This window comes from Vanessa atalanta, chromosome 8 (assembly GCF_905147765.1).
Source record: "Vanessa atalanta chromosome 8, ilVanAtal1.2, whole genome shotgun sequence".
Taxonomy (NCBI): domain Eukaryota; kingdom Metazoa; phylum Arthropoda; class Insecta; order Lepidoptera; family Nymphalidae; genus Vanessa; species Vanessa atalanta.
Genome location: NC_061878.1, coordinates 7,875,322 through 7,897,122, shown reverse-complemented (window position 1 = coordinate 7,897,122; position 21,801 = coordinate 7,875,322). Strand labels below are relative to the sequence as shown.

The 21,801-nt window shown below is 29.9% G+C and overlaps 1 protein-coding gene across 1 annotated transcript in view; it reads right to left on the bottom strand.

Moving 5' to 3' along the window:
- LOC125065754 (putative inorganic phosphate cotransporter) overlaps positions 1-12,534 on the bottom strand; it is a 35,296-nt gene extending 22,762 nt beyond the window's left edge. Inside the window, exon 1 of the mRNA XM_047673554.1 lies at positions 12,365-12,534. The gene's annotated coding sequence lies outside the window, so the exon portion shown is untranslated. The remainder of the gene's footprint in view (positions 1-12,364) is intronic.
- Positions 12,535-21,801: the final 9,267 nt, after the last annotated feature.

Below are 21,801 nucleotides of genomic sequence, written 5' to 3'. Positions count from 1 at the left end.
AAATTAGAATTATTTTGGTTCCATATTAATCGTTAATAGTTTTTACATTAAGCCGGTAACAAAACAAACAAGCGAAACTTATCTGTTTTTAGTTATATATTTAGGATATAATATTATAGGAATTTATACAGAGAATGCATATATTTTAGACAACTTTAGTAAGAGATGATATTATTTTTTTTTTACACTAGCTTACTTTGTCACAGAAAATATTGATAGCGTGATTCAGGCAAACCTAGTAGTCACGTCACGATAAAACTATAAAAAAAATACAATATTCATTGATTTATTGAATACAATATGTTCATTAAAGTATTTTAAAACTTATGTTATATTGCAATAATTCTCAAAACGATATATTGTGTCATTTCTGAAATGATTATATAATCATATTAATTATGATAAATATCGCATTTATTAAACTTAATCGGATTATCTCGTGTAATAATATCATAATTAAATAAATGTTGACAAAAAAAACCCCTCCTAAAAAATGCTTAGCAAAAACTTTTTGTCAGAAGCAAAAATCCAAGCGAACGAAGCCTCGGATAAACGAGCAAGTTACTCGTAGATATCCTTATATCTATCTCTATAAACATGAGATGAAAATCAATGGCTGGATTTGGATGCTATTGAACGTATTCCTGTTCAAAATATAGGATACCATTTTGGCATGAAATAATAACATCGGCTTTTGTTAGACAATAGTAAAACACTATGTAATGGTGTCTTTACTCAACATCGATTCAATGTTGTCGTATTAGATGATTTAAATATTTTTTACGTCATTCGAAATTCAATCTTCACTCTCATTCAAATATTCGATATGAAAATATTAAAATTATACATTTGAAAACTGTGTAAACGATATGTCGTGAAATATTGTATTTTTAGATTTAATTAAAGACTTGTATAAATAGCAAAATAATTAAAAATATTATTCATTATTTTTAAGTACATCAATGTATAAGAAAGGCTATATAATATGTACTGACGTATTACTAGATATAAAATAGATTTTAATTGATGATAGGGCTTTGTCTAAGTAGATATACCTACTCATCAAATCAGTACTTAGTATTGATGTTTTTCGGCATGAATTACAAGCACAAGGGATATAACATCTTAGCTCCCAAGGTTGTTGGCACATTGGCATCATGAAGAATTGGTTAAAATTTCTTACAGCGCCAATGTCTATGGGCGTGGTAAATGTTATTTTGCATATTTAAGATCTTGTATTGTTCTCATAGACTTATTATATCTTTAAAAGTATCATTTATTATTTTATCAATTAAATCTACTTTAAGATATTTTATCACTTGCAATCTTTAATGCAATAACTGAAGTAAACAATGAGATGGAGAACGAACAATATGAAGAGATATAGCAGTCCTTGTTGATACTGATACAATTAATACATTTTATTATCACGGATAGAAATTATACAAGGAAATAGCCTTGCTCATACTCGTGAATGCTAATATACGCAAGTGTTACTGCTATCTTTGACTAAAGAATTAATTTACACGCAATATCTTTGAAATTGATTGTCAAAATACAATAAAAACAAATTGTTGCAATTGAATATAGCCCCAAAAAGCAATCTGTGCGTTATTTAATAAATGGTGTATAATGAGATTTTTAATAACTAAACAGCCTTCAGTCGAGTGGTTGGACATCGAGGTCAGTCGCACGATTGTGTTTACGGTTGAATTACTTACTATTATAAAATACTTCAAGAATTAGACATCAATACCGAGTATGACGAAATATGCATGGGTTCCGTTAGCGGCAAATATTTAACTAAAGCGTTCTCGTATATTTTAGACAGCCAACTGTAATCGAAAGCGATTTGAATCGTCTGAACAGATTTCAAACGAATTGAAGCTACAAAAATCGATATAGTCAAAGCTGTTATGTTATGTTTCAAGTTTTTGATTTTTTCTATTTTTTTAATAAATTTAAATATAAATATCATGCATACATGTATATTAAATAAACACTTATTTGTATTTTTTATTTGTTTGTCTAATTAAGGGTGTCGTAAACGATATGCCCAATAGTGAGAGGCGCTGAAAAGAGAGGTCTCCTTCTGTGGAAATATTACATATATCGCAGAAAGCAGCAGCAAGAGCGCGAGAAAAGGACCTCTGCTGACCTGCTGCACCGAAGAAGACCAGAGAGAAGCCGTCGGTGCTATAAGCTCATTTTACCCCCGCCGTCGGCACTAGGGGCTTTCTCTATACTAGACCAACCGCCCTAAAGAGACAGAGTGGGTACCACTGGTTTTTTAATATATATTTCGACGCAATGGAATGGGCGCATTCCATATACTCCCCCACTTTAAGTGAAGGAAATGCCATGAAAAAATGTGATATTTTTATTTAACACATTTTGGTTTTCTTTATTTACAAATAGTTTCAATAACCATCAATTTATACGTTTTAAAACTGAGGGGTTTCCCGTGACGGCATATTATTATTTGTTAATTTTAATTATTTTATTAATTGTATACAAAACAAAATTCAACAACGAGTATACTATCGGTGTATTAGATTCATTGAACAATCATTAAATATTAAATAACATCATTAGTACAAATTAATAGAAACGCAAATCTTTGCCAAATCATATAACAAAAAAATTCTGAGATACATATTTATATATCTGTTAATTTCTTCCAAAAAATAATAAAATTAACTTAGTTATATTTGAAAAATCTTAGCTCTCAAGGTTGATGACACTAACGATGTAAGAGACTGTTAATATTACCTACAATGAAAATTTCTATGATTATGACCACTTAACATCAGGCGCTAATCTGTTTACATCATTTAAATTAAAAAAAAAAATACATCCGACATGACAATGGGTATCACTAGTGAATATACGAAAGATCGCAGGCACTGAGATTACTGCTCGATTTGCTTATAAGTATATAGTGAATTGTATAGGCCAACCTGAACTACCATATATTTAATTGATTTCTGTAACACACCGATTCAAAAGTGCATATAACAGCATAATTGAACAAAGTATTAATTCTGTAACTTCATTTTATTTGACGTATGGCGAAAACCATTTAAAACCATATTATTGTTTTAAATATAAATTAAAACCGAAACAATAACACATCACAAAGATAACTAAAAAGATGACATACTATCAGAAGTAAATAAAAATACAGAGTTATTATCTAGGAAGAATTCTAATGAGCGTGAATTATCTATTCAAATTCATAGCAAAATTATATACAATACGTGCGAAACAAAGGTTCATTTAAATAGAAGCCGTATTGTTAACAGCGTAAGGCTCAAACTATATATAGCAAAGGTTTTTTTTTTTAGAAAAGTATAGATCATTAGGTACATAATCCTTTCTGTAAGATATATGGAATAATTGAAAAAATCGCTCGATGTGTTATGATGAATTCTGTATAAAAATTAAATTGCACTTCTTTGTATTTTAATATTAATCTTTTAAGCGTGATATTCTATTACAAGCATTAACAATTAAATAATAAAAAAACCTGATTTACACCCACAAAACTAAACTTGAAAATAAAAATATATGAGTCCCCAGCTGGAACAAAATAAACAGATACTGATTACTGATCTATTCACTCACGAAGGCGCGCCCCTCCACTCTAAAATAAAATCATTTAATAAAATAAACTTAATAAGTATCATTTAATATGCATTTTTTTGCATTCTTTACTTTTCAGTCGTAGTATTTAGTTGTCTCACGCACACTTAGACATCTTGTATGTACGAGTGAATAGATATATAAAAGGCGCGCTTTCGTGAAAGAATAGAATCTATACAGCAAAGAAACACATACATTCAAATATTTTGATGTTAATTTTTTTCATTTTTCATCATTGGTGCGTCTTAGCGATAAGACCGAATCGTGTGCCGTGGCGGCAAACGTTAAGACAGTCGCTTATGCCATCACTGTTTTTTTTTTTAATATTTTGCGCCATATTATTACTATAATAGAAATATATTATATTATGAAAAACATATTTATTTCGTTAACGAAACTCAATAGCATTATTTATTAGTTTTGTTTGATTATAATTTCTTTCAATAGCCGTCAATTTCGATGTTTCATTTTCCCACACTTTAAATATCGACATTCGATCAGCTAATTGCAGTTGAACTTTGCTCACATATTTATGTATGTAGATGCCGCTATTAAACTAGACGTAGCGTAGTCTTTAATTAAATTATCTCTGACCCGTTATATATCGAGGAGTAAATTGATCCTTTTAAGGGTAAAACGGAACTATAATGAAAACGGAAGTAACAACTTCATTAATTAAAACGAAGTTCGTATTTCAGTATTCATTAAACCGGAATTTTCCAAAGTTAAAGCCGTTTAAATAAATAAAAATAAAATGGCACGGAATATATTTTTTTAAAATTGTGTATTGGAAAACGATTCGTCAGTGAGGATAGTAAACGTAACGACTTCCTTCCTTTCCTCATATCCTTTGAATAAGAAAGAAAATGGAATATATATTATTGGGAATGAAATGAATGGAAATGTTGCTCAACCGCTTCCAAACGAGTGAACGGATTTTAAGTATTGAATATAAGTCGATCATGCCATTCAATAGAAAAACGTATAGGTTTTTAAATTAGTCATATACTTATATTGATAGATCGTGTCAGTTCTTTTTTATTAAATAAATAAACTATCCATTTCCTAACTCTGTATTTACTACTTAATTAGACGAAATTAATATATATCTTATTTATTTATAAATTTATATAAAAACTCTTTACTAATGCATGAAAGTTAATTTAAAATCCCCAAAAGAACCACAATTTTTTTTTTAATGTCCTTCAATATAACCGTTTTATGTTGACCCTAGGTCAACCGAAGACGGCTCGGTTTTGAATTCGCGTGGGTAGAAACCAATGTAGTTTAGTAGAAACCATATATTTTAAAATAATACCTGTATCTTTCATCGCAAGCAGATCATAGGTACACATTTTGTAATTCGTGATAAACAGCTTCATTATTATTATGTTTATCACATCTATTTAAATGTCATTTCTGAAGGAACTTTTATATACAAATAGCATTCTGTCCCGGCAGTCTTTATTTAAGGACAAACACAAATAACTAATTTTAATTTATAATGTCTTATTTATTTTACATATTTAACAAAGTACGATAACCGGTAAATATAGTTTACGTATTATAGATATTGTAAAAATATTTTTTGTTTTCATAATACTGTCATCGTTTTAAATAAGCAAAAAGATGTGAACGTGTGATTAACATAAGTTAACACACGGATTCTCAGTAACGCCACTAAAAGCATTATTAAATATTTAATTTTAAAGCCATTTCAACAAAAATATGTTAATGTAAACGATATATTTAACTGTAATATACCACGACCGTATCTAACGCATTTGAACGGCTCCTGTATTAATCTTGAGTTATTAGTTACGACATAGAGCTGAAATGGAAGGATGAACTGCGGGTTCAAACTTGAGCATTCAACTTTTACTTGGTGGTAGGCTCTATGCTAGTCCATTTGGGTAGGTTCCTCTCATCACCTTTACCGTCAAACAGAAATACTTATTAATGTGTTCTGGTTTGAAAGTTGAATGAGCCAGGGCGAAAATATTGTTTTTAATTTGATATCTCATACATGACTGTGACGAAAAACATCGTAAGGTAGCCTGCATTTGTTGGACATAATATACCTTTTCCCAACTATTGAACATGTTAAAAACTAATATCGCTGTAACTAAAACATGTTATTAATGAGTTATTTTTGGTTCTTCTCGGTAGAATCTACATTTCACACCGGTCAGCAAGCATTTAAATTTTTAAATAATTTAAATTTTGTTCATTTAAGTAATTCAAAATAATATTATTTTATATGAAAAGTTTTTGGGCCGACATATAGGCTACCTGTAAACGCCTCTTAAAATAGTAGAATAAAAAAAAAGAAAAGGTTTTATTTAATTACAATAATTATAATATACATGACCATTTTATCTGTGCATAAAAAAGACTGTGATTTTAGACTATTACAAGAAATGTTATTGTATTATATAAGAAGTGTGAAGGATTTACATGGATCATATCTGAATAAGACTAATACAATACAAGGGTTTATATGCTTTAGAATATAATATGTTTCACGAGCATAAAGTGTAACAAAAGACTTTGTTTTACGCGTCATAAACTTTACGTACGAGCATATCATAAAATTATGCCACATTTTAGGTTATCAGAAAATTTCAACATGATTTTTTATATCAAGTTATCACAGACATTATGGTGTACATTTAAGATGTCTCTTATGACTATTTGTTTTCTATAAATAATTTATTTAATTTAATTTATCAGCGGAAAAAACTGAAGCAAATAAAAAGATCGAAATATTCGTGTCTTATTTCAAATTACTTTTTTATCCCATTTCGAAACACTTGGCCCTTGGAGTAATGGTGCAAAAAACTACATCAAAGTATAACACCTCGCCTTGTTGCCACTGGTGACAGGAGGGCTGGTTCGTTTTTAGCCCAGAGGATTGAAATTGCGATTCAACAGGGAAATGCTGCTGGCATTCTTGCCACCATTCCACGCGGTCAAGATTTGACAAGGTAGGTATATAACTAATTTTAATTCATATTTGCATATATTTAAGAACTTAATGATATAAATTCTTATGTTAATAAAAAAAAAATCATACAATCAAAGTCAAAGTCAAAAATCTTTATTCAATATAGAAGTGTTTGCACTTGCTTATTGATTGTCAAAAATCTATCACCGGTTCGGAATTTAGCACCTCGGACCTGAGAAGAACCGGCGAAAGAAACTCAGCGGGATATATTTTTTTTTTTCATTTTTTTTAACCATTTTCCATGTAGGTACAATGATAAGTATATATTAGTTGTTTGAAACCGCCTGGAGGCGATCATTTCATTCCCAAGGTGTGCAGTCAACTAAAAAGTCAACTAAAAGTGTTGTAATATCCTTTAGCACACAAACGCTCTTTAACGACTCTTTTGAATTTTATAATTGAATAATTTTGAACGTTTTCTGGGATCCTGTTGTAAAAACGTATACATTGCCCCAAAAAAGAGTTACTAACCCTGTGTAATCGGGTACTTGGAGTAACAAGTTTATTCAATAATACTTATATAAAAATTATTTATCTCTCCAATGCCATACTACATATATGAAACGCATGAAGTCGCGTAATAGTTTATTGTTTACATTTAGAATAGTTTCTTAAATTGTATTTGTATTGTTATGTTTAATCTTAATAATACATCCAGAGTTACTATTATAATATTGCATGATACGTCACAACCAATCAGAGTCGAGGATAGTCCTTGAGCGGGGTCGGGGCGCCATTTTAACGTTTTGGCGGGAAATATGTTTGTAGTGGCTATGTAGTCTGTGGCGGGAATTTGGTTAATAGGAAAAACCAAATCTCAGGAAGCTGGATGGAGGTGGTTCATTCAAAAATTATTATTAAATAATATTGGTTTCGAGTGGAGTTGGATCGATGTCACGAATCCGCTACTCGATTGTAGCTGTTTGATTGATGTTTTATATTAGTAAGTGTGACGTGATTAAACATTGTAAATTTTTAATTAAATTGTTCGAAATGTTTATACTTTATTTTGTACTCGCATTAAATCCCAATAACGGCCACTAGACCTGTAGGTACCTGTAAACACTTACGATGGAGGATAGTAGTGTTTATATATATATATATATATATATATATATATATATATATATATATATATATATATATATATATATATATATATATATATATTTATATATGTCAGTGAAAAATAAGGAAGATGCTTAAGAATCCACTTTATTCAATGTATTGTATATACTTTCCGAGTTCACCGTCTTTTATATTCTCTAAAATTGCATTACAGGTAAATTATCTATACATACTTATAATAAAATTGGAGTGTCTGTTTGTAATATTAAAATAACCGCTTTTTACTTAATGTATTGTATGTGTACACGGTACATATACCAAAACTTTTTTTTTTCAATTTTTATCTGTCTGTCGGCTGTATCGATTTTGACAAAACTTTCACACGGAGATAGCTGGTGTATGTCTTTAGGCTACAGCAATAACTTTTTTGTTAAATTCGCGTGCACACCTAGTTCTAATTTAAAAATAAAGCAAATGCCAGACAAGCTTTACATAATTTTTATGCTCAAAAGAGAGTTATTTTACATGAACGGAATAGAAAATTAACAAAGACGTTAGACATTCAGTAAATGTAAAAATAATAAAAGCAATTCATTCAAAAACAGACAAAAGTTTCTCTTTATATTTTTATTATATTATGCTATAAAAGTATATATAACTTATAGAAGGTTAACAGCTTGAGTGTATTTATAGAAATACATAATCAACGTTTTCTTAATATATATTTGTATTTACATATTAAATACTAACTATATTTAATCATTAACCACTATGAAAGTCTGACACTGACGGTACTTACTACCATTTACATTGAAATAGATCATATATTTAAGTATATTTATGCAATTCTGTTTGTAAGACCTTGGTAAGTATTGTATCATATATATTGTAACAACAACAAATACAACCGATCCATTGATCCATAGAAACGAAATCAACAAAGGTCAGTGTTCTTGAAGTAAGCAGTGTAAACGAGGTCATCCATATATCCTCGTTACGATTATTTTTATGATTAATTAATTCTACTTTATTTTCGATCGAAAATTTAATTATGAATTGAACAAAGCGTAAACTATCATGGCCGAAGCTAGTTTAAAAAGTTTCTACATTGCAGTAGCAATAAATGTTACTGAACTCAAATATTATAAAAATAAAATAAAATTACAAGTCGATGACCTCATGGTGAAGTCTTACACTAAAGGAATCTCTGTAGCAGTATGAATGGCTTACAGATACTTGGTGAATAGTTGGTGGATAGTGAGCGAAGTTTATAAAGGATAAGAAATGAATTAGCGCCAAGGAAAGAAAACGTTCCTTAAGATATATAAGCTGGGATCGGATTGTGGACAGATAAGGAAATCTCGCCGTAAAAATAAATTGGTTTTAGTGTGATTTGGTCAGACCACAAAATAAGCTTCTCCTTTAAGCTAGTTTACACTGTATAATTTTATTTAAACAGCATTTAGAGTCTTTTTTTTTTTAATTCTCACCATCATGCAATCGACTCGTGTAACCGATTGATTTTAATTGAATGTAAACTTAATCAAATGCTCGTTACACTGTTTCGTCGCCAGAAATTGGCTCAAGTTTATATCACAAAATTTTTGCATTCAAAATGCAAGGCAAAAGAACTGTACCGATATAAATGTATGTATTTTATTTATAAATACATACACACGAAGTTTTACAACGTTATAGAAACACACACATACAAACTCTCAACAAATAAAATGTATGGATCAATTAATACAGGTATTTTATAATTTTATTCAGTACAAAACATATTCGAATATGCAGATAATAATTTTATTGGTTCCTTGATAATATATAACTGCATTATTGGGTCATCCAAAAAAATAGGCAAATATTGTCAACCTTTTGTTTTAACTTATATGTAAAAAATAGATTAAATAGAATAAATTAATGTTATGCCAATGATCGCTGGTGTCTTTCAAAAATCGCTAAGACAGAAATCGGATAATATCTACGTGCAATCCATATTAAAGAAATTACAATATATTCAATTAAATTTAATATAATTAGAGACTTTAATTTAATATTTATATTAAACTTTCTGTTTTTACAATTTTATTATACAAATAAAAATATAATTTTTATTAGAGCCGCCGTTAATAAGTCGATGCTAAATCTGTGCTTATAATTCATGACATACTTTGCGGAAAGGAAAACAATTTGAGGACACCTACACATTTAAAAACATAATGAAATTCCTTGAGTCTCCATAATTATACGGATCCGTAAAATATAATGAGAAAATGTTTTTTACGAGAAACCTACTGCGCGTTAATTTACGAAATTCGTACATAAATTCGTACTCGTCTATCAATAAAATCACTTTTAAGCGACAATTTGTATTGATTACGTTGATTTTTTTTTTCAGTGATCCTACTTTGAAAGTACAGAAACTGTAATCTGACGAATGGCAACGCAGATAACATTACGAGCAGTGCACACAAAACTCATGTTCGATTGCCATACATTCGCGATCCTGCGTGCTTCATTTTGCCTCTCTGCCAAATTTAATGCTGACAAGGAACAGGTCGGTTTATTTATTTTAGATCTTATTTCAATACGTTAATTGATTCTAAATAAAAATCCTCTGTAATCCGTTTCGCCAGTTGTTCTCCAGGCCTCTAATAACTGATGTAAACTTCCTATTAGAAAACCGTTGTATGGATCCCATTTGGTCTAGAATAAATTGTTAAATTCGATTTAAGAGGGATGTTTACGTTGTCTGGTATGTATTAGGAACATGATACAGACATGTCGACAGAGTCGAGACAGCCATTTGATTGGGGTCATTTACTGAATGTCAATTAACTTGAATCTTAACCGAAGATTGTTTTAAGCCCGGGCAAGCACTTTCACGTGCTTAGTTTGTGTTCATAATTCATCTCGTGATGACACTTGCTTGTTGGATTTGTAAAAGCTTGCCACATATGTTGTTCACTAAACTGCAGTGGAAAACCGGGATGGAATATGTTACAAATTATCTCCTTACAGATATATGTGACCTTAGCCTAGCGGTAGGAAATTTATTTTTTATATTGACACAAATGAAAAGGCATTGAATTTTCAACTAATTACAGCAGTTTTTTAATAAAAATTATAGTTGAGTGTAGTAAACTGGTATAAACTGGTAATTTTTTTTGTCACTTGTTAACCCTGTATCACATTTACTAACAGTGTAATAAAATTAATATGTATATTTTTTTGGCTGTTAAGATAGTCTTGTAGTGTCAACAAAAGATTATGCGTTAAATTACAAATTAAACTTGTAACCACGAGTATATACCAAACTGTAATAAGCTCAAAACCCTCTCCAAGGGGTATTAACATTACACACATACACGGCTAATACATTAGGTTATTTACAGACTATAACTGAACTGTAATTATTCTATTTTATCTTTTCTCATGAAATGAAATCTAGACTTTATGATATAAATAACTATTTTTATAAAACAATCATCATTTAACCTTCTTCTTTGATGATTTCAAGCTTATTTAGCTTTCTGATGGCTGTCCTTTACATGTTAGTAGCGATTTAGTAGCGACTGATCATAGCCATACAATGTTGTATGATTTCCGAAACTAGTTTATGAAACAAGCTTCAATAATACACGAATACAAAATTTCTTATATAATCGTTCTGAGAAAAATATAATTTAATCTTTTTAATACACGATAGGCTTATTACAGCGCGGTTACAGTTTATAGACAAATATTTATTTACAATCCACGCATTTAATGAAGAAATTTCTTCTACATTTTCACGATAATATGTGAATATAAAAAACACTCATCGTTAAGTATGTACTCGTAATAAAAGATCATAAAACTCTTTCTGTTTATATTACATTAAATTTAAGCAAAGATTTCAACATCTTGCGTTTACTCTGGAAATTCATTCGCTTGGACTTTCCACAACGATATAACAATATTTTTACTTTATTCCGCCTTATATATTAATAGTAGTTTAATTGTAAATTTAGCCCAGGCTATTTTCATCAAGACAAGTGTTAGAACTGAATTGGTTCTGTGTGATGTACTCGTATATATATAAATAAAAACGATAAAAAGGAGATTACTTGTTTAAGAATTGTTTAATAAATTACGTTTTCCGTCTACATTTTTGCCGCTTATAATGATCATAATTATTGCTCTTATCAAGAAATATTTCATGTGCAGACTCAGCCTCATAACTGTTTTATTAAATTTAATGACTACCTAACTATTATTGCAAATTCTTTCGAAATAACTTGTCGATATAAGTTTCTGTTACAGTACTAGTTAATCTATATTTTAACTAAAGTTAAAATATAGATTAACATTTTTTATCAATAATTAAATTGAAAATAATTATAAATGACTTGTTAATTTAATATCAATAAATATACAAAAGAAATGCTCCATTAATTCCTACTAATTATTTATAAATAACAATTAAAACAACTATTGTTTGTCATTAAGTTAATTAAATAATAATCTTCGAGTTGATGGTGAAAATCGATGTGAAAAATGTAGTACGGTAACAAACGCAAAAGAAAATTACAATAAACTAATCGATTTCTCATTGAAAATTTTGAATATTCATAATGAATAATTTTAAAAAATGCTTACCTTTTTAAAGGCACTCCTTATCCAATGGTATTATTATTCACATTAAACACAATATAAGCACGAGTAGCCACTATTCGGGGACAGCCACGCGACCGCGCGGCTCGACTCATGCGCAGTGTCAGATTAATTCCCGCGGTAAGTCATCAAGCCGACGTGTGCGCACCTTTACACATCAAACGTGCATTGCATGGTATCGAAGCGAATTCCATTGACTTTATAGCACGGTATTTCAACTTTTACACATCATTAAAATTACTTACAATAAATATTTATATATTCATTTGTTTTCTACAATACTTGATTAAGTATAATTATATAAAATTAGGTATTTTTAACGAAGACATGAAACATTTATAAATTATTTAAAAAAAACTAAGCCAATTCACATGGAACTTCCACGATTATGATATATTTAACTTTATGGCGAACAGATCCAATATGTTAAGGAAAGTAAATTTTGTATACCTTTACAAAATTCTTACTTACAAACACTACCGAACACTATCAAATTTATATCAAAATGTAAGTATAAAATAATATCAAAATATTTGAAAAATTTTCACTTCACTGTTTCTAACAAAATTTATTATATTAGTTTTCTTTAAAGCTATAAATAAAATTGCCACCAATTTAATTAGATCATTTAAAAAAAAGTATATTTAGATAATTTTGAAACTAATACCCTATCATATTTCATAGGAAAATGATGGCAATACCAACATGGCATTAAACCTGGGATACTAGATCTTCTTAAGAGTTTGCCCAGCTGTGGCTCATTTACGGATATTAAGCTCATCGTTTATATTAAATCGCATAGTGCATTACTGACAGTAGTACAATTTTTATTAAAAAAAAAATATTTTATGGTATAGGTATGTGAACGAGCAAATGGGCCACCTGATGATAAATGGTCACCACCGCCCATAGACAAGGGCGCTGTAAGAAAAATTAACTATTCCTTACATCACCAATGCGCCACCAACCTTGGGAACTAAGATGTTACTTTCCTTGTGCCTGTAGTTACACTGGCTCTAACACCCTTCAAGCCGGAACACAACAATACTGAGTACTGCTGTTAAAGTGGGTGGTACCTACCCAGACAGGCTTGGACAAAGCCCTACCTACCACTAAGTAAATTGGTACTTAAATGCTCGTTTAGCTGCAACATGTGAGAATGACTACAATATAAATGTAACATTAAAAAATTTACATCACACAATACAAAACATAGTCTTCAAAACAGATTAACGATAACTCCAAAACATACATCGGCGATGCGGATTCGAATTAAGATAATTTAAACTAAATAAGGAAAACTCCAAAAATTGGTCAAGTCAAACGAATGTCATAATAAAAAAACTATATAAAACCCATTTTATATTCAAACAACATTGTTGATACAGAACAACTATTTTACCATTTTTTTATTTACGGTAAACAAGGCAAATATTAACATTTTTAAAATCTCGCTTTTCGTATCCTATCATTTGCTAACTTAGCTATACATTTTATACTATAAAATATCACTATGTAATTTGATTATAGTTGAGATATTTGATGTTATTTAATCAAGTTATACTTCTTTATAAACTTCCTTTTTATCTATTTGTTGAAGAATATAAGAATATGTATAAAAACAACAAATTATCTCATTTACAAATAATGATATGATCGTATAACTATGATGTGATGATGTAAGGCTAAATATATTAATTAATAAAATGTATTTAAAGTACTACTAAGAGTGCTGAGAAGATTTGATGTCAACTATATAGCAAAGACCCATGTAACGCCTGTGAAGCACACAGTGAAGCACACTCGACAATTTCGCAATTCAAGTGTAGATAAATACCTAAAATGTATACAAATATTGCATCTAATATTGTAACTGAAGACAGTTCGGGTGAACAAAATGCGATCGCAAATTTTTAATTTAAAAATCGAATCATCTTTTTGGCATATTCCTTACCTGTAATTGACACAGCCAATTAGCAGTGTCTAATCACCGTGGAAAAACTCATAATACGCTTTTGTTAATCTCAAGCGTTACGTTATATTTTAAAGAATCATCAAAATAAGCATAAAAAAAACTTAACGAATAATATTTTTTTTTGTACAGTTAAGCTTATTTTTTTTTCATTTAAATAAAATTAGTTATTTATAGTTATAAAATATACATTTACTAACAACTACATCTAATATATACAAAAAAAAAATAAAACAAATAAATGCAAACAACACTTATAGTATCATTAAAATCAATTAATATATTATGGGTTAGTTTAGATATTATGAAACGGAACGACCGTGACTAGGAGAGACATGCATATGTCGCCTTATTTTAGATATTTAGGTGTATCCGTAATTTACACATAAACCAACTTTGCGGTAGGGCTTTGTGCAAGCCCGTCTGGCTAGTTACCGCCCTACGTCACTTATTTTAAATTGTTGTGTTTAACTTTGAAGGAGTAAGCTAGATTTATTTAATGTGTAACTTTAACTAAGCACAAAGCTGAACCATCGCTAAGCACCTAGTAATTAATTAATATCTAGTCTAATTAAAATTGATGAGATGGCCCAGTGGTTAGAAAAACCTAGGCAGGCACCACCAAATTTTTATAATTCATCTCTTGCTCGGCGGTGAAGGAAAACATCGTGATGAAACCTGCATGTGTTTAATTTCAATAAAATTCTGCCACATGTGTATTCCACCAACCCGCATTGGAGCAGCGTGGTGGAATATGCTCCAAACCTTCTCCTCAAGGGAGAGGAGGCCTTTAGCCTAGCAGTGGGAAACTTACAGGCTGCTAATGCTAAAAAGCTAATTAAAATATACCTTTTTATTAAAATGCCACACAAACAGATACAAATCAATCGATGTTTTGATGTTTACCTTTACAAATTACGACAATCTGAAATCAGTGCATTATTATATAAGTCTATCAAAAATGTTACTTTTAATAGCACTATATAATTTGGTATAATTTATTTATTTATTTATAACCATCGTAATTATTTCTAAAAAGTTGTTTCTCTTCAAGAGAAATCCAATAAAATACTTCGATTATAATTTATACATTATCTGTGGAGTAAACTTAATACTCCGTTCTGTAAGCGACCTCTATATGAATATAAATTATTTTAAATAAAGTTAATCTATACTATATTTGAATATCAAATGACTTCAAAACGAATGTTGTAATAATGAGAAAGTAACACAATGATTTTTTTATTAAGAGGTTTTATATGTATTACAAAACTGTCTGAAATTAAACTATTATGATTTTCTTCGCAATGCAACTAACTTCCTTTATTAGTAACCGATACAATAAAAATAACTGATTGAATTCGAATTATGTAATTACAAATTGTAATATTGAATAATAATAAAATAGAATAATAATAATAGAATAATTTTAAAATCGGTAAAAGGCCCTCTCAAAAATAATCTTATTGTGTATTTGTGGAATGATACAGAAAATAGTAACACTGACATCCAAGTAAAAGTACTTAATATTACATGCATGATTGAGTCACTCTTTCCATTGAATAACAGCAATCCGGTTGCTGTTTGGCAACAAAATAACTAATTGAATTTAAAATCTACTCTCATAATATAATAAGAGGTCTAATCAGTTCGCTGGAAGTAAACCCTATTATTATTAACTGAGCGGGCGTAATCGTTAGCCAGCAAATAAAAGCAAGTTTTCGATTTCGTAACCTTTACACGGGAATTACCATTGCAATAAAATATTTACCCTCAAAAAAACATGTTATTGCTCACGTTAAATGTAACGACTGATGGCAGAGAATATGTGAATCTTGATCACAGATTGCGGGTTCAAGCCCTATTCCGGATGAAATTCTGCCACACGTGTATGCTCCGTATTGGAGCAGAGTGGAATATAAACAAGACTTCTCCTGTTAATGCATTAGCTTATTAGTGGAACATTCAATTACTGTTATTTTAATAAAAACAAGGTATATCCATTTTAATTTTCTTTTTCGTATACACATGCAACTTATATCCTATTTATTATTATAAAAAACTTATGCAGACACTAAGATTTTCCCACAATGACACGATTAAAAGTGGGTCACGTGAATCGTCAACTTCTTATAAACTTAAACATCATTAACATATTAACAAACTAAAATAACTTTTATGTCAATGGATTACGATCTATTTTAAAATTATACCACATAAATGCATTCTGGATATGAGATGAATACCACGTGCAGATGTTTAATTATAAGAAGCGAGAAATGTGCAAGATCAAATATATTCAACACGTGTTATTTGCTATTGATAAAGACATCTAATGTAATTACTTTTTTATTCTATTGAAAGAACTTGGTCTTAACTCAATAAATAAATAAATAAATGTCGTCATATTCGATGCCTAGTGAAAAATATAATCAATTCCCGTCATGATGAGCTACTATCAATGTTCGAGTTGCCAGTTTAAAAAAATATTATAATTATTTTTACGCAAGTGACAGATAGAAATCTGTAATAAATAGATAGTAATAATTCATATAATAACCCATATTAATTATTGTATTTTAATTGAATTTTTCCTATATTCGTTTATTTAGTTTAACGACCTAGAAGTTTTTTTTTTTTTTTTCTGACATTAGATTTATAAGTGGCCAATCATTCATCACATACTATATAAGTTACGGAAGAATATAGCATAAACAAAATTACGCAATCATTAATTATCTTCATTAATACTAGGTTAATCTCGAATGCATTCCAATACCATTATTCCGGCTGAATAAAAACCTATTACAGTTTGAACTGTTAGTGTTAGATACTGGCACAGTACCACAATTATAGATGGAGACTAAAATATATCGGATAATTGTTTGGAAGGAATATTAACAAGGTATTCATTGCTTGCCGGGTATAAGCTAAATATATATTTAAGTTAAATGTGTCGTATGTTTTTTATATGGTTTATCATTCGGTATATCTTATCTTATTTGTTCTTAACATAAAATAATTAAACTGATTTAAACAAATTTAACTTTTTGCAAAGGATTATTTCATTTATGTCCTCTGACTTACATCGGAGCTAACTGCGCAGAAGATATTATAGTCCGCACGGTTGTGTGTGCAAACTCAGATGAGCTCTAATATCCAATGAGACTAGACTCGGATTAGACTCGGAAGCGGGACGAAGACCTTTCCACGAGACCAAACAGACAATCTGTTGTACATAAGAAAGTCGTAAATATAATATATTATTCTTGAAAGAAAAGTGAATGACGTTACCGTTTGTCTGATGTTAAAGGAAAACTCAAAAAATCCTGGGTTGTCACTGTAAAAATAGAACTGTGTGAGTGAGTTATTCTTGGAATTCTTGATGAATTTAATTATATCTTTATGTATATAACTAAAATTAAAAATTTGTTTAGTAAGTGTCCGTCAATATTTATTTTAAATGTATTATTAAATGGTCGATTATTATATATATGTATATGTTACTGTAAAGCTCGAACTAAATCTTAAGATTTTCCAGTAAAACCTAAGATTTGCCGATTATTTACGGTAAATGTCCATCAAACTTTGGGATTCGAACTTTTACCATCACTCACTTGGTAAATCTTTGGATTTACATGTTAGGTTAGGTTAGGTTGGAATGGTAAAAGTCTGAAAAAGTCGTCCCTTTATAATAAATACTTACATTTCCCAACTCATGTCGGTAAATCTTGAGATTTACCTTAGTTCGAGCTTTTACAGTAACATATATATCATATTTACCGGATTTTATTATCTTGTTTTGTTTGTATGTAATTCGAAAATTCCGTTGGAATTTCATAGATACGAGAACTAATATAACTAAGCACGCAGTTCCATAATCTCTGAGTATTGTTTACTAATTTTCGAAAGATAGCTATCATACGTTACTCTAACACTAATGATAAAATTAATCTGTCAAAGTAAACACTTTAAATACGCTGTGCATGTTGAATTGCGTAAACGTAAAGACTATACAAGATATTACTAATTAAAAACTCATTACTCGACTACGGTACGAAAAAAGGGAAATTATTTTAGTAGTTTATTCATTTTGTTGTGTTCCATGGACCCGTGTTTTCTAAGGTACTTACTATGTTTTACATAATAGGTATTCAAAAAATGAATCAGAATAAATGTTGGTAACAAATTCATTTTAAATTCACGGTTTTTGAAAATTTTTATCATGTTAAATGTTACATTAAAACATTTACATTAATAGCCTGTAAATTTCCCACTGCTGGGTTAAGGCCTCCTGTCCCTTTGAGGTGAAGGTTTGGAGCATGTTCCACCACGCTGCTCCAATGCGGGTTGGTGGAATACACATGTGACAGAATTTCGTTGAAATTAGACTCATGCAGGTTTCCTCACGATGTTTTCCTTCACCGCTGAATACGAGATGAATTATAAATACAAATTAAGCACATGAAAATTGAACCCGAAATCATCGATTACGATGCACGCGTTCCAACCACTGGGCCATCTCAGCCTAAAAAAAAACCACAAATGCTATTTGAAGAATAAACAATAGTGTAAACGAACTTGTAGATCACACAAGTACTAATACATTTTAAACACAATGCATCCACTCACTTTGCGCGACAGACAAATAATGTATTTATGCTTTTATATTCAAACGAAGAATGGAAACCCAATAATACCAGACAACTATTATATGTAAATATATTAGACAAGTAAATAAGAGATTATTTCAATATTTTATCTTTCCATTTAGATTGCAGTGTTTTGTTTAAGTTTGTCCCTATTAGCGATATTATTAACTGGTGCAATGTATCAGTTGTTTATTTTTCAATTTTATTTTATATTTTTTTATTTTGATCCCCGTATTCCACTTAAACTTAAGGGGAAGATCTATAAGACCATGGTCAGACCTGCTGTTCTATATGGATCAGACCCAAGAAACGATGGACGGATTGTGTGCAAGACGATATGGTTAGAAAGAATGTTACTTGTGAGATGACGTCCGACAGAGAAGTATGGAAAAAGAAGACATGCTGCGCCGACCCCAAGTAAAATTGGGATAAGGGCAGGAGGATGATGATTATTTTATTTTTATATTTTACTAGTTATCTCCCTCAGAGTAGCTTACGTTTCATGGATTGGTCGTCATGTGTTAGGTTTTAAAAGTAGTCTTGGTATTCAAACTTGCTTCATGTAAAAATTTTATCAAATTCGTTTCAGTGGTTGATCGTGAAAGAGCAACAGACCAAAAGACAGATTATACAGACAGACAGAGTTACTTTTTTATTTGCATTTATAATATTAGTATAGATTATAAATAAAATTAAATTATTGAAAAAAAAAATGGGTTTTTCATAAACAGGTGGAATAAGTTTTTTTTTTTCAAAAGTGATTATATATAATATTTATTTAGTATTTTATTAAGAAAAAACCAAGATTTATTCAATATTTATTGTTACTTAATGTATTTGTGCAAAACCTTCTAGGTAGGTAGTAGAAGGTAAAACCTAGAAGGTTTTCACCCACTCATCAGTTATTCTGCCGCCAAGCAGCAATACTTGGTTTAAGCAACAATACAACAATTGCTGTGTTCCGGTTTGAAGGGTAAGTGAGACAGTGTAACTACAGGCACAAGTGACGTAACATCTTAGTTCCCAAAGTTGGTGGCGCATTGGCGAAGTAAGGGATGGTTAATATTTCTAACAGCGCCAATGTCTATGGGCAGTGTTGACCACTATACATCAGGTTATATTTCACCAGCTTATATTCCACCAGTCTTTATCTAAAACTGGATCATCGACAACTATAACTAGATCTGATTAAAATTATATAAAGCTGTCTATCCTAAATTGAAAACCGCAAGAAATTATTTGCATATATTTTTAATTTATTTGTTACAAATTTTCGTAAAGTGATTTCCCACTAGTATGTTTTCCTTGTAAAATTATAAATTTATTAAATCATTATTTTATAATAGTTTTGGCAAAAGGTCAAGGCAAAGGTTTTAAATTTTTGGGAATTTTACGCAATATAAAATATTCATAACATTTTATTTAAAAGAAAAAAACAGTTCACCGCAAAGCGTTTATTATGCTCGTAATTCTATGACATATTAATATTTATAGTCCTCATAAAATCTTGTTTTTTAAGTTAATAGGTGCTTAGTTCTCAGTGGTGAAGGTGTGATAGACGTCCAGATTTATATAAGAAGCTTTTCGAAATCTAGGAAGGGTTGGATTAAAAATATAAAGAGCCAAATAGTGTATATATTATCCGGTATTTCTTATAATTTTCTACAAAATGGATAATGCGTTAGTAAGCAGCTCTAACTTTTAATCCCCCGATTCACGTATACAGAGCGCTACGTGAAATAGACCGATGAAATTGAAAGTTCGTGAGGATTACACAACACTGACTTCCTCTTATTATATAGTGTAAAAATAAAACTATCAACAGACCTTTTCAGACCAGACTGTTGTCGTGTATGGAATAACGTGTTGGGCTGTTAAGTAAAAAGATTTAAAGTGAAAGAAAAATATAAAAAACTGACCCCAATTAATGGGACAAAGGTAAGCGAATTAAAAATTTATTATATATAATAAAATTACTTAATTTTTTTTATATATAGTACAGTTTTCTTTGGAAGGATTTTGTGCAAGTATGTCAGAGTAGGCAACACAAATAGTAAAAATTCTAAAATGGTTTTGTTACATGAACAAACATGTAAAAGTACCAGCCTTGAAGTACCTACAGCTGGGTTAAGACTTCTTTTGAGTAAAAAGTTTGGATACTGCACCACGCTGCTGTAAGGCAAATTGGTGAATACCCATGTGGCAGATTTTAATCCTAAATATGCAGGTTTCTTGACGATGTTTTCACGTGTTTCACCCACTGAGCCATTTATAAGGCTGTTTTAAGGTATTTATAAGTCATCGATTAGTTTGGCGATTCACTCGATTGCAATGTATGATGTAATATGGAAGTATTTATAGAGTCTGATTAAGGTGAGCGAAGACGCCCGTTCTTTAGTCAATTATCTTGTTGCTCACCCCAGTAATGAACATCAAACGCAATTAAAATGTAATCTAAGTCTAAGGAAATAGCATACCTTAGTGGCTGTTTGCTATAAAAAAATATATTGTTAAGAAGAACTAATAGAAAAATGTAATATACGTAAAACACTACATACTCTTATATTTTTTATTTAATTATAAAATGTTCTTTTTTTAAAAAAGTTAGACCTAGATTTAAAAAGCATTGACCAATTATTGCAATTAGTACAAAGAGCGGTCTTAGTGTATGGAACAAAAAAAAGTTTTCAATTATTCTAACGCCAACATTATGAAAGATTTTGGTAATAGATACACTCGTTAGATTCATAATATATTATTTCCTGTATAGTAGTTTCTGTTCCGTCCGATAGACAATA